The 13,896-nt window shown below is 38.8% G+C and overlaps 1 protein-coding gene across 1 annotated transcript in view; it reads right to left on the reverse strand.

Annotated features, from left to right (window-relative positions):
* The window catches only part of DAB1 (DAB adaptor protein 1), a 1,271,953-nt gene that overhangs the window by 979,267 nt on the left and 278,790 nt on the right, over positions 1-13,896 (reverse strand). Inside the window, exon 2 of the mRNA XM_033225047.1 lies at positions 10,771-10,846. The gene's annotated coding sequence lies outside the window, so the exon portion shown is untranslated. The remainder of the gene's footprint in view (positions 1-10,770; positions 10,847-13,896) is intronic.

Genomic DNA, 13,896 nt, shown 5'->3' on the forward strand with positions numbered 1-13,896 from the left:
TTCTAAGGACTGTCATGAAGATTTTTTAAAAACTCCTGTATGTGATGGCCATGATATGGTGCTTGGTAGATTATACAAACTCAATACAGGAAAATTTCCTTTATCTCTTTTTAACTCCCAAGAAGCTCATAGTCCAGTAAGAGGACCAAATTTAAAAAAAAAAAAAAAAAAGAAAGAAAGAAAAAAAAGGAAATCTATGCAAGTGTTAAATATTTTTAAAATAGTTGAATAAGGTAGTATAAATATATGTTTTTATACTATTTTTATTCAGTAGTATAAAAGATGAAACAGGACAGTATCTGGTGACTTAGGAAACGGAAATGGCTGTAAGTGCTAGATTTCAGAGAACGAAGAGATCTTTGGAGGCTGAAGAAGTCCTTTCTGCTCTTTTTAGGGAGTCTAGTTCTAGCCAAGCTCTGCCTCTCAGCATGTGGAACAATTAATTCCTTCAATTCCTCCACAAATAACTGCAAGTGTTGTCTTTGGGCTAGGCCTAAGCCATGGAGGCATGAGGTGAACAGACCCCAGCCTCAACCTTTAGGAGCTTGCAGAGGAGCCGGAGAACCAGGCATGCAAACAGTTGTAACAGGTAAGAAGGACAGAATCATATGGCTGTTTATGGAGCAGGTCTGGAGGAGCTGGACAGATTAGGGACCAAATTCCACCTCGGCTACTTACTAGCACTATGGCTAGTAGCTTAACTTCTCTGAGCCTTCTTTTTTCATTTGAAAAATTGAGATAATAATAATGAGTTCTTCACCTTGTTGCAAAGATGAAATGACACAACGCTTGTCAATGCACAGCAGAGTCCTGGTATTAAGAGTTCAATAATTGTTAACTGGTATAATTCAGGGTGAAAAATGTGTATACATTTATTTAGAGATTTTGAATTATAATAATATGCATGTGTATACATTTGCATATATGTAATATGTGTGTGTCTACATATAATAATATGTGTACATTTATAATATAGATTATATATGTATGTGTGTATATAGTACTGTAGAAAGCTCTTAACCTCTAAAGTTTTCACTTTCCTTCTTCTCAAAATAGTCAGTTGGCTCAGAACTCTCCCTGTGACCTTGGACACATCAGGCTTTCCACAGTCTCACTTACCCACCCTCAGCATTATCTCTGACCAAATGAGTCCCCCACCTTCCTGTCATGCTCAACCATAGGAGTCCTGAGTATTCTCAAGAGTCACTTCCTAAAACCTTGCAAATCTCTGAATTCATGAGGGTTGATATGACAGCAAGCACATCAGAAGTCCATAAAGAATTACAATGGGACCCAAATTCTTTTTTCTAAAAAGTTAGTAAATGAGCAAGACATACTCTTCACTTAAAGCTGAGTTCGGCCGGGTGTGGTGGCTCACGCCTGTAATCCCAGCACTTTGGGAGGCCAAGGTGAGTGGATCACCTGAGGTCGGGAGTTCAAGACCAGCCTGACCAATATGGAGAAACCCCGTCTCTACTAAAAAATACCAAAAAAAAAACAAAAAAAAATTAGCCAGGCATGGTGATGTCCTGTAATCCCAGCTACTCAGGAGGCTCAGGCAGGAGAATCATTTGAACCTGAGAGGAGGAGGTTGCAGTGAGCTGAGATCGCGCCACTGCACTCTAGCCTGGGCAACAAGAGTGAGACTCTGTCTCCAAAAAAAAAAAAAAAAAAAAAAAAAAAAAAACGCTGAGTTCACAGAATGAGGGAGCCAACTGAACTTGGAGTTAAATTAAGAGAGTGGCGATCTAAAGTCTGGTTCAGCAACTTGATAGTTAAAAGAGTACTTTCAGAAGTCAAATTATCCCAATTCAAATCCTGGCTATGCTTCTGCTTGACTAGACTATCCTAGCAGGTTACTTAACCTCACTAGGTCTTGACTTGCTTATCTTTAAGTGGGATCTTTATAGTGCCTACCTTAAAGTTTTGCTGTGAATTCTGACTGTGATAGCGCATGGAAGTTAAATATCACCGTATCTGCCTGGTATATAACTTCTCAATAAACATTAGTCACCATTATTATTATTACTCTTATTTTTCCATGGGCATAGTGTATTTGTACAGAAAAATTTTCACCCACATCAATTTTGTCTAGCCATTTTCTCCAATAAGCTTCATCAACTGGGAACTGACATCCTCCTTCCTATGATCATCTCACCACTTAGAAAAAATCTTCTTACCTTCTGACATGATTTGATTCAGTAGCCACACTAGTGCCTAGCTCATCGCTGAAATGTTTGTTCAGGCTCCCATCTGCCTCCCCAATTACACTTCCATCAAGAGTCCTGTATTTTTCATGTGTTTCCTTACAGACACCATCAGTGATGCTTGTCCTCTTATATGGATGTTTGTCTCACTAAAGAAAACGGAATAATACATTTAAGAACCCCAGGAAGAGGCCAGGTATGATGGCTTGCACCTGTAATCCTGGCACTTTGGGGGGTTGAGGTGGGAGAATCACTTGAGGCAAGGAGTTCGAGACTGGCCTGGATAACACAATCTCTACAATTTTTTTTTAAATTTAGCCAGGCATGGTAGCATATGCCTGTACTTCCACCTACTTGGGGGGCTGAGGTGGGAGGATCACTTGAGCCTGAAAAGGTGAGGCTGCAGTGAGCCGCAATTAGGTACCACTGCATTCCAGCCTGGCAACAGAGTGAGACCCTGTCTCAAAACAAAACAAAACAAAGCAAAAGGAACCTCAAGAGCCACTTTTACTAATTTTTTTACGTATTTTCCCTCAATTTCATGCTATATTTTCTTATATGCCTTTATAATATAACATGCCTCATTCCCCCTCCTTTTGCCCACCTTTCCTCTTGCCCATTTTACCTGGCTTATTTCTTCCATGTCCTTCAAAGTTAAGCTCACATATGACAATATTCATTCATTCAACCACAAATTAAAACATCAGATACTGTGCTAGGTGTTGGATATATAATAATAAGCAAAACAAATGAGGTCCCTATTTTCCTGGGCTTAGAGTCTAGAAACCAAACAGATATTGATGAAATTATCATACACATAACTCACTTTAGACCATGACTAATGCCATGAAGGAAAGGCTCAGGGTGCCATGCAAGCATATTGCAGAGTGACCTGGTCACATATGAAGAGTCAGGGAAGGCATCTTGGAAAAAGTGACATTAGGCTGCGTTAGGTATCTTATCTGTAGTTTCATATTAACCGCTGCTTATAGCTCATTGTATTTACCAATCATGGTGCACTGTCATTCTCTCTCCATCTGTTTGTCTCTCTTGCTAATCTGTGAATGTCCTGAAAGTTGGTGAAGAATCTTATTCCCAGAACCTATTACAAGTCTGGCACTTAGTAGGAGCTCAAGAATTGGTCATTAAATTATTTCTTGTTTTTGAAATAAAGTTTAGAGACCCTTTGAGCAGAGCATTTCTCTCAATCTAGCCCAGAATCAGTCCTCAAAATTCTAGACACCCTGCTTCATGCCCATGCTGCTGCCTACTTCCTCTTTCCCCAGTAATCATCCCCTGGGAAGAGGTGTTGTAACTCCACATCCGCCCCAGGGCAGCTCTCATTGGCTCTGCCGCCTAACTCATATCGCATTACATTTAATACATGTGTATAATGAATGCCGCACACATTTGGCAGTGCTTCTGTGCACCGTGTCATTATAAGCCATATTGACAGCAAACAAGTCACATATTCTCCCTGCGAACACTACAGGAAAAAAGAACATATAATTTTGTTGTTGTTTGTACATTTTTCTCCAAGTCACATTGGAAACCATTTGCCTTTCATTAGAAACACCATGCTGACAGTAAAATCACATATCCCCAAAACACAAAGAGGAGAAAAACAAGCTGTCTGGGCCCCCTGTGAAGGGGAGGAGCAAGGACATGGACTCCAGGAAGGGGCCGGGGTAACAGAAGAGGGCGATCTCCAGGGCTTTAGTGGCTCTGATTCCCCTAGAGAGAGTTGATGCACTCTTGCCCCACAGGGTCCATCTGTATCATCATGCCCTGGAGTTTTACTCCACTCAAGCCTTGTCTCATGCATTCACTTATTCATTTATTTATTCACTCATTAATTCATCCAACAATGTATTGCTATATATTCTTTCTGGAATTAAGTTAAGGGGGGAATGCAGAATACTGAAATACATTGAGCTCTTACTGTAGACATTTGCTACATATTTAATTTTCACAGAATCTTATGAGGTCAGTAACTATTGATTGCTTCACAGCTTTGATAACTGAGCATCAGAAAGCTAAAGTGACTTGCTCAAAATTACCAAGTATGGAAGATCAAGATTTGAACCTAAGCCTATTTCATTATAGAGAGTAAATAAATGAATGAGTATTTACAGAGTGCCTATAATGTGAGGCACTACTCATGTTTCCAGCATATATTTGACATTACAATTGTTTACACCCCTGCCTTCCCCACTAGCAAGCTCATTCATTTATTCATTCAATGCTTATTCAATGGCTTTCCTTACTGAACACTGTAAGTTATCCGATGGCAGAGTTTATGCCTTAGTTATTTCTATAGTCCTAGGCTATAACATAGAGCCTGGGACACAGCAGAAGTATAAAATCTACTGAAAACAAGAGAAGAAGGAAGGAAAGATGGAGGCAGGAAGTTGTTTACTGTCTAGGGGAAGATAGGTATGTAGATAGTGAACCGGATGGAACAAGGCAAATAAAGGTAGACGTTATTTGCTAGGGGAATATCGAGAAATGGACGGTTCCTGGCAAGTGCAGGAATTAAAAAAATATTTTACCCAAGAAGACTCACTAAGGCTAGTTACAAAGACTGAGAACTCCAATGTGTGAAGAAAGGATGGAGCGTTCATGTGTGAAGAAAGGATGGCAAAGAGATATGGTAGGGTATTGAAGGCCACACAATAGAGAGAGTGAGTAGCATGGTAGGAATACAAAATCTATAGAGAGACAGAGTAGGAAGCAGGCTAGAAAGACAAAGTCAGATTGTAGAGAGTGTCAGCTTTCTTTCTATTTTATTTAGTAGGTGCTGGGGAGATTTATCTCATAGTTGTTTCCCTTCACATGAACTAATAAACTTTTCTTCAGAAAGGCAACAGGATTGGGTGAATTGAACAATCCAATGACCAAGAATATGGCCTCAGGAGTCAAACAGTCCTAAGTTCAAGTTGTGCTCTGCCACCTCATAGGAGTATCACCTTGGGTGATCTAATTCTATTCTCTAACCTCTGGGCTCTTCGTAACAAAATCAGATTGATAGGACTTGTCTCATAGGTGGTGATGATATATGAAATAAATATGGAAAAATTCTTAAGAGTTTTTGGTATGTAGTAAGCTTTTGATAAAAGTTATTGATTATGATTTCCAATTGATTGTTCTCAACCACATGAGCTCAGAATACAGAAATTAGAAATACTTGTAGAGGAAGGAATACAGCATCCACAGTGTGGAAGTCCCTTCATCTCTCCATCCAACAACATTTACTGAGAGCCTACAAACCATTTTCAGAAATTTTGTATTGACTGATAATGCACAAAGGAGAAATGCAGCATCATGTCCTCAGGGAGCTCACAGTCTTTAGGGGAGGTGGACAGGTAAATGGAGAGCAGCAGTGCAGCCGACTAAATGCAAATAAGAAATAGACCATTAAAGTGGAAGACTTCCATGTACTTGTTATGTGCATTGTGGCAAATTTCTTTATCTTTCTGAGATTCAGTGTCATCATCTTTAAATACGAGGGGGGGGAGATGAAATCTGATAAATTCTTATACTAATTTGATGAGCTACTGTAAATTTTAAGAAAGAGTTGGCATCTTGCCTAGCTCACAAATGATCTTCAATAATTGCTTATTCAATGCACAAATGGATTAGTATTATAATAGCAGTGCATACAAAATACAGCAGTGTTACATAAAGTAATGGATTAGGACAGAATTGTGTTGAAGAGCAAGGAAAGAACTGCACTACTTTTTACATGGGTCTGTCTTGATCAGACAGGTTAAGGAGGTTGTGATAAATTAAATACGGTAAAAAATTCTTGGCAGCTTCTTTCAGGAAGAGCTGACCCCTGGAATCTGGGCTAGACTTGTTACTTGTTTTGGCCATTAGAATATCAAGCTGACTTTTTGTAAGCTCTGGAGACTAGGACCTAGAAGGAGGAATGTTGCCCTCTCACCATTATGTAAAGAAGCTGGCACAGCCTGCTGGAGGAGAAAATGCCACCTGGGGAAGAACTGAGGCACCCAGCCAAGATCCAGCACCCACCACTACACATTGTGAGTGAAACTATCATGGACTTTTCATCTCAGCTCAACTTCTAGCAGAGTGTGGCTGCCTGAGTGAGCCCAGGGGAAACCAGCAGAGGGACCTCCCAGCTAAGCCACAGAATCATGAGAAATAACACGTTACTGTTTTAAATTATGTTTTGGGGTAATTTGTTACCTAGCAATATTTAACTGAACAGAGGCCTTAACTCGAATGCCAAGGAGATTTTTTTGATAATCTAAAATTTAGTTTTTTGTGTGTATGTACACAATTCTAGTTTTGCTGGGCATCTTGTGTTTCACTTGCATTCACTGTTTAAAAGAGTATATATACCAAGAAGGTTAAGAACCACTGTTTTAAGTCTAGGGAAAAAATGTTAAGAGCTTATTCATCTTGTTGTGGTCATGGTTTGCATTTTCGTATTGATTAGTGATGTTAAGTATCTTAGCATAGACCTGTTGAACATGGTACCTCTAGTTTACACTACTGGTTTTTAGTTTACACTTAAAGTTTAAGACGGTAGATCTCAGGTGTTCTTACTGCAATAAAATAAAATTTTTAAATGAATGAAGGTACACGTGTACATACATGTGCATACACATACACACAAGAATGTCAAGAGCTTTTAAAGTTTCAGCCTCAAGGCAAGGCCTATTGCACGGTGCAGAGATGTATATTGTAGGTCAGCTTTGCCTGGGAGCCACAGCTACAGTGGGGCTGTCCAAGGTGCTGGCCACACTGTCTTGCCCATTTCTCATTAATGAGCACTGTCCCTAGATGGAGGGCACCTTAAGCCTTTCCTTATGGGTAGTTACTTGGTCACACTGTTATGCCATGTTAAAATATGTCTTGCTTTGTTAAACAACAAGAAAGCCAGATGACCCATAATGTTCACCTCTTTGATCCTGAACTGTACTTACCACCCACTATCAAGGCTGTGATGAACATCAACATAATACACAGGAGGACCTTAACCTAGGTATACCTGAATTGGATCCATACTCTGTGTCCTTATGCTGGCTCAAGAAGATGTGCTACCCTTGTACCTATGAAGCTCTTGAAAGGCTTACTAGCACCCAAAGCCCTAGAGGGACAAGGTGGAGAGCTGGAAGATACCTGGTTTTGATTCAGACAGAGCAGTGTGGTTAAGAGTGCAGCTCTAGAATCTAACTGGGTTACCAGCTGCAGCACCTTTGGACATTTTGGAGACACTAATTGTACCTACTTTACAGGGGGGTTGTAAGGATGAAACTAGTTAAAAACATAAATTGTACTTAAATAAATTAACATATTCAAAGCAGTTTGAAGAGGACTCAACTCACAGTAAGTGTTCAATAAATGACAGGCATTTTGATGAAGATGGTGAATGATTATTATAAGGACTGATGATAAAGATGTAATTTTTGGATTTCAGCTCTGACACTTAGCTGTGGGATCTTCTCAAAATTTTGGTATTTTCATATATAAAACAGGAACACATCCTTCTTATGATTATTAACTGAGGGAACGAAGAGGAAAACATAGTGTCGGACATGTAATAAATACACGATATAAATGATATTTTATTCTTCTCTGGGGCTCCCTTCTTTCCTAGGACTTAGCAAATGCCGAAATATTGTCTGAGAGAGTGTGTGGATGTGTGTGTGCATGAATCTTTAACAACAGAAAGTATAAGAGTCACTTAATGAAATGATAGTGGGTTCATGGAAATGACTGTAGGATCTCCTGTGTCCTGTTTGTCACAGAGAACTCCCTCTCATCCACTGCTTTTTGCTTTGCTGTTAAGAAGCTTTTGAGATAGATTAAAACAATAGCATCAACAGAGGTATAATTTTCTTCCATCCCTTTTTAATTAGCTGTGAACCGCAGGGCTTTCTAAGTGGCAACAGAATCAGAGAAGCCAGGAGGAGCGGAAAGCCACCATTTGAGTTCTTAGGATAAGAAGCATTTACTAAAAAACATTCTGAGAATCTGGATAAAAGATTCTGCAAGTTGTTCTCTCATCTTTTTAAAAAACAAACCTCTGTCTGTCAGCTCATTGCCAATTCCAGCCTGGAAAACTGGCATGAATGTTTCGAGGAAAGGAAGCAGAAAGTATAAATTTAAGAACTGTGGTAGAACACAGATGCATGAGTCAGTAGATCTTCGAAATGCCACAAACCATTTTGTGTGTGTGTTCTTTAAGTCTCAATCTTTCTGACCCTTAAGTTTCTTATCTAAAAAAATGGGAGATGTGTTCTAATATAGCTACTATTTGCCAAATACCTATCATATGTAGAGCCTCACAACGATACCATGAGGTAGGTGTTTTATGTCCAAGTTTCAAATCAGAAAACTGAGGCTTACAAACCTGAATTTATTCAATGGCTCACAGCTTGAAAACTGTAGAACCTACCCAGCTATGAATCTGGTTCTTTCTGAATTCTTCCACTGCATCATAAGACTTCTCATCTTTAAAATCCCTTTCAACTCCATAAAATTGCATCATTTGTATACTGTTCAATTGTTAGTTAATCAGAAGTAATGCAATAATATGTATAAGTTCTTAAACTTTTCAGTATCATTCTTGTTTATCTGGAATAATTTAAGAGAAAATTAAATAGTCTGGCTACATGATCACCATAAGCATTATATGTATACAGATATTTTCAAGTAATTAGCAAAACTAATTTAAGAATTTATTCTGAATTTCTCATCCAGTGGGTAACAAAGCCTGTAAGAACCATGAATTTTTTACAAAGAGTTCAAGAATATGAATATCATCAAGTATTGTCTGTAAACTAAAAAAAGTCTTACCAATATATGACTTTATGTTTTTCAAATGTACTTTTAGAGCTTCACAAATGTTAATATATGTATGTTTTTTCAATTTACTTTTATTTATATATATATATTTTGAGATAGGATCTCGCTCTGTCACCCAGGCTGGAGTGCAGTGGAACCATCTTGGCTCACTGCAACCTCTACCTCCTGGGTTTAAGCAATTCTCGTGCCTCAGCCTCCCGATTAGAATATATGTATATTTTAATGTAATGTTTGTATTTATATAACATCCAAGTTTATTTAATTTAATTAATTAATTAATTTATTTATTTATTTATTTTATATTTTTAGTAGAGACGGAGTTTCACTGTGTTAGCCAGGATGGTCTCAATCTCCTGACCTCGTGATCCACCCGTCTCGGCCTCCCAAAGTGCTGGGATTACAGGCTTGAGCCACCGCGCCCGGCCATATTTTAAAATGACACTATACTATTCATTACAGCTTTTAGTTCTCATATTCAACAGGTATCAAAGTATAAGTATCCTCATGCATCACAAAAGTTCTTGATGTTAACAAGGAGTCCTCAGTGTAAGGTAAGTTAAAAACTGCTTATTTACATAGAAGATTGTAAGGCACTTGAAACTCTGCTGTTTCATTTGATTCTTGCAATCAAATCAACAATCATCATATAGTACTTTTGAGACCAGGATTCTACTTACTTATTAACTTTCTGCTTTGTTAGGTTCTAGTTAAATGGGGATTTACTACTCTTCTATTTTAGATCAGTTTTGTGCTTTGGGTATTGCTATAGGCTGAATATTTGTGTCTCTCCAACATTCATTACTGAAATCCTAACCTACAATGTAATGGTAATAAGAGGTGGAGCCTTTGATAAGTGATTAGTTCTTGGAGGTGAAGCCTTTATAAATGGAATTCGTGCCCTTAATGGGAATCTAATGGGATGAAAGAGACCCCAGAAAGCTCTCTCACCTCTTCTACCATGTGAGGACACAGAGAAGGCACCATCTATGAAATAGAAAGTGAGTTCTCACCAGACACCTAATCAGACGGTGCCTTGATCTTGGATTTCCCAGCCTCCATAACTATGAGAGGTAATAGCTTGTTGTCTATAAGCCACCCTGTGTATGGTAGTTTGTTACAGCAACTTGAACAGACCGAGACAAAAACTGCAGTCAATAAATCCTAAAACAGCAAAGAAGAGTGGATCTCAACTAGAGGTGAGAGAGCTTGGGTCCAAGAGCAGCCAAAAAAAAAAAAAAAAAAAAGCCATGGTAGAGAATACTACAACCACTGACATTTTCTTCCTTCAAAGGGTCAGCTTTGCCAGTGGGGTCACCCTGAACCCCTGCAGTGGGAATAGCAACATGTAGAAAATGCCACCGTGTTCCTCGCTAATTTTGCCAGGGCTCCTTGCTGAGATATTCTGAAGCCACAATCAAATCTTTAATTTAAAGCATGAGAAAAGGATATCTATGGCACTTGAGGAAAACTGCCATTGATGGGGACCCATCGCTTTTGGAGATAATTTCAGCTGAAATCAGCAGATTACCCAGAAGATACTGTAGAAAGCTGATGCCTAATCAACATGAATAAGAAATACTTTCCCTTTGAATCCAAAGCTCACAGTCACTCCATTTCAAATTCAGCCTCTAAGATCGAAACTGGCTGTCGTAAACAAAGCTCTTAATCCATAGGAACCTTGATATCTTAGATTTCTGGTGCAATGACCTTTATGGAAACTCACCATGGAATTTTCAAATTATCTGTGTCCCTGAGGTCTGTCACAGATACCCAGAGCCTTCCAAGAAACCCACAATTTCCTATGAGAGACAAAAAAAAACTTCATTAACTATGTAGATTGAAAATTAATTCCCCATAGGAAAAACAAATGTTATCTGAAAGCCCCCTGGACTTTACTACAGACCATAGAACTACCATTTATTGTAGTGGTTCAGGACATTTTTGCCTCTTTGAATCAGATGGATCCTCATGATAGTGAACCAGGGAGGTGGGTGTTACATCATCAGCCCCATTTACAAAGGAGAAACCAAACCAAGGAGGCATTCTGAGAAGTCAGTTTGTCTAGGCACAAACAAGGCAAGACTTGGATCTTTTGGTTCATGAGAAGTGTTTTTTTCTACTCTTTGCTGTCTGCCTTCAACAATTGCTGATTTTCCCTTGACTTGGACAAAATTTGTCTATTGTTCACAAACTCTCTTATTTGCTTTCCTGCACATTGCCTTTCTCCACTTACAAGTATTTTGAAATGAAATGGGCAGATTTCCTACCTTGCCTTTGCTGAAGGTCAGCTGCTTACTGCTATTTCATCAGACCTGATTTTGATGACTATCCTTTGACAGTAACAACGAGCTAGGTCTAGAGTTCTGACAAATTACAAGGTAGATGGTATAGTGTGAGGGAAAGGGCCAGAAGGCCTAGATTCCAGCCTCAGCAATTCCGCTTGCCAGCTTGGCAACATCAGGCCAGTTGTTAAACTCTTGGAGTCTAAGTTAACTCATCTGTAAGACACGAATGATATCCCATCTCTATCACAGGAGTTTTGGGGGAAATGAAATAAGGTCAGAGATATCCAAGTGTTTTACAAATTATACATAGCTGAATTCTGTCAAAGGCATATAGTTATTTTGTATCCGTGATCACAAATCAAATGTCTTTGAGACATTTGTAAAGAACTGTAGCAATAAAGTTTAGTAAAATTGTGAATGGTGGGTCTGAAATCCACAGAAGAGGGCAGGTCCCACCAATGGCAATATCTTTAATGATGTACCAATAATAATCAGTTAGCCAAACCGGATACACCTGCTAGTCAAATTTGGTATATGAGGCTCCAGTTTGTGAATCCCATTTCCAAGACAGTATCTCCCAAACTGTGGGCTACAGATGCCCCAAGGGGCTTTAGACTTATTTCAAATGGTCATAAATCTATATGCACACAAAACATTTCCTATCGCCTGAAAAAAACAATGCCATGTACATCCAGACAGTAGTATTTTTAAAGTATAAGTGGATAACATTGTGATTAATAAAGTACACACTTATTCAAAAACATAAGTTGATTCACATTAACTTTTTGTTAATTGATTCATTCTCAATCAATAGGCACTAACCACATAAAACTTATTCTTATGGTAGTTGGGAGAATAAACATCATTAAAATTTATTTTATTTTAATATTTTTACTTTTTAGGGACAGGGTTTCACTCTGACGTCCAGGCTGAAGTATAATTGTACAATCACAGCTCACTACAGTGCTGAATTCCTTGGCTCAAGGGATCCTCCTGCCTCAGGCTCCCCAGTAGCTAGGACTACAGGCATGAACCACCATACCTGGTTAATTTTTTAATTTTATTTTTTGTAGAGACAGAATCTTGCTATGTTGCCCAGGCTGGCCTTGAACTCTTAGCCTCAAGTGGTCCTCCCAAGTGCTGGGATTATTCCTATAAGTCACCACACACCTGGCCAATTTTTTCACCTAAAAAGGGGGCTTCATCTGCTTAGATGTTGGGAAACAACTCTGAAATATTTTTAAAGGGTATAAGTAGTATAACTAGTTATATCAGCCAACAGAAGGCCTTGTCTTGAGATGGCCTCAGGATCTGATGCCAACTGGATTTGGAGAGAAAAACAAGAAAGATCTATGTTTATGAACACTTTCTGAGAAACCAACAAGTCATTAGCAGCATCTCTTGATATAAGGACATAGGAAAGGTGTTCTTTGTGTGGGCCACACAGAGAGGCCCTCACATTCACCTGTAGACCTAGTCAGCCACATGTATACATGTTCCTGAGCATGTGCACACACACAAACTAAACTAGATTCTGCATATTTCCTTATGCACACACACAAACTAAGCTGTATTCTGCATATTTCTTTATGCACACACACAAACTAAGCCATATTCTGCATATTTCTTTATGTACACACATACAAACTAAGCTATATTCTGCACATTTCTTTAAACAGTATACACTCCCATATGCACAGGTTCTGATCCTTGGAACCTATATATGTTGCCTTATTTAGGAAAAAACTGTCTTTGTAGATGTGATTAAGTAAAGGATTGTGAGATGAGGAGACTAGTATGAGTTAGCCATATAGACCCTAAACGTAAAAACAGGTATCCTAATCAGAGAGAGTAATAAGGAATTTGACACATAGATATTTACACAAAGAGGAGGTGATATGAAGACAGGGCAGAAAGAGATTTTAAGATATTGGCCTTGAAGACCGAAGTGATGTGGCCACAAGCTAAGGAATGCCTGCAGCCACCAGAGGCTCAAAGAGGCAAGGACTACATTCTCCCCTAGAGCCTTCAGAGGCAATGCAGGCCTGCCAACACCTTGATTTAGGCCCAGTGAATTTGATTTCATACTTCTAGCCTCCGGAACAGTGAGATAATAAGTTTCTGTTGTTTTAAACCACCAGATTTGTGGCAATTTGTTACAGAAGCTGCCAGAAGCTAATACAATAAATATACATCTTCTAAACACATACTTTACACATGTACATTACACAGACATGTCAAATGTACATCAACTTTAAGTACACAAAGCCCTTAAACACAACAGATACATCTACCTGAAAATGACACTTCTTATACATATCCTAAAACCTGGCATCACCATCTACCCTGTGACTCAAAAACCAGAGTGTTACTCTTGTTTCCCCTCGAAACCTGAATAAAGAGTTCTTTAACAAGTTCTTCTGGGTCTACCTCCAAAATATCCCCAATCTATTCACTTCTTTCCACATCCCCTACTAGTGTTCTTCTCCAAGTCACCATCATTTATTTCCCAGATTTTATACTAGCCTCCCAGCAGTCTCTGTCACCATCAGCATTTTTGCCTC

Source organism: Trachypithecus francoisi, unplaced genomic scaffold (genome assembly GCF_009764315.1).
Source record: "Trachypithecus francoisi isolate TF-2019V2 unplaced genomic scaffold, Tfra_2.0 Lachesis_group12, whole genome shotgun sequence".
In the NCBI taxonomy this organism is placed as follows: Eukaryota; Metazoa; Chordata; class Mammalia; order Primates; family Cercopithecidae; genus Trachypithecus; species Trachypithecus francoisi.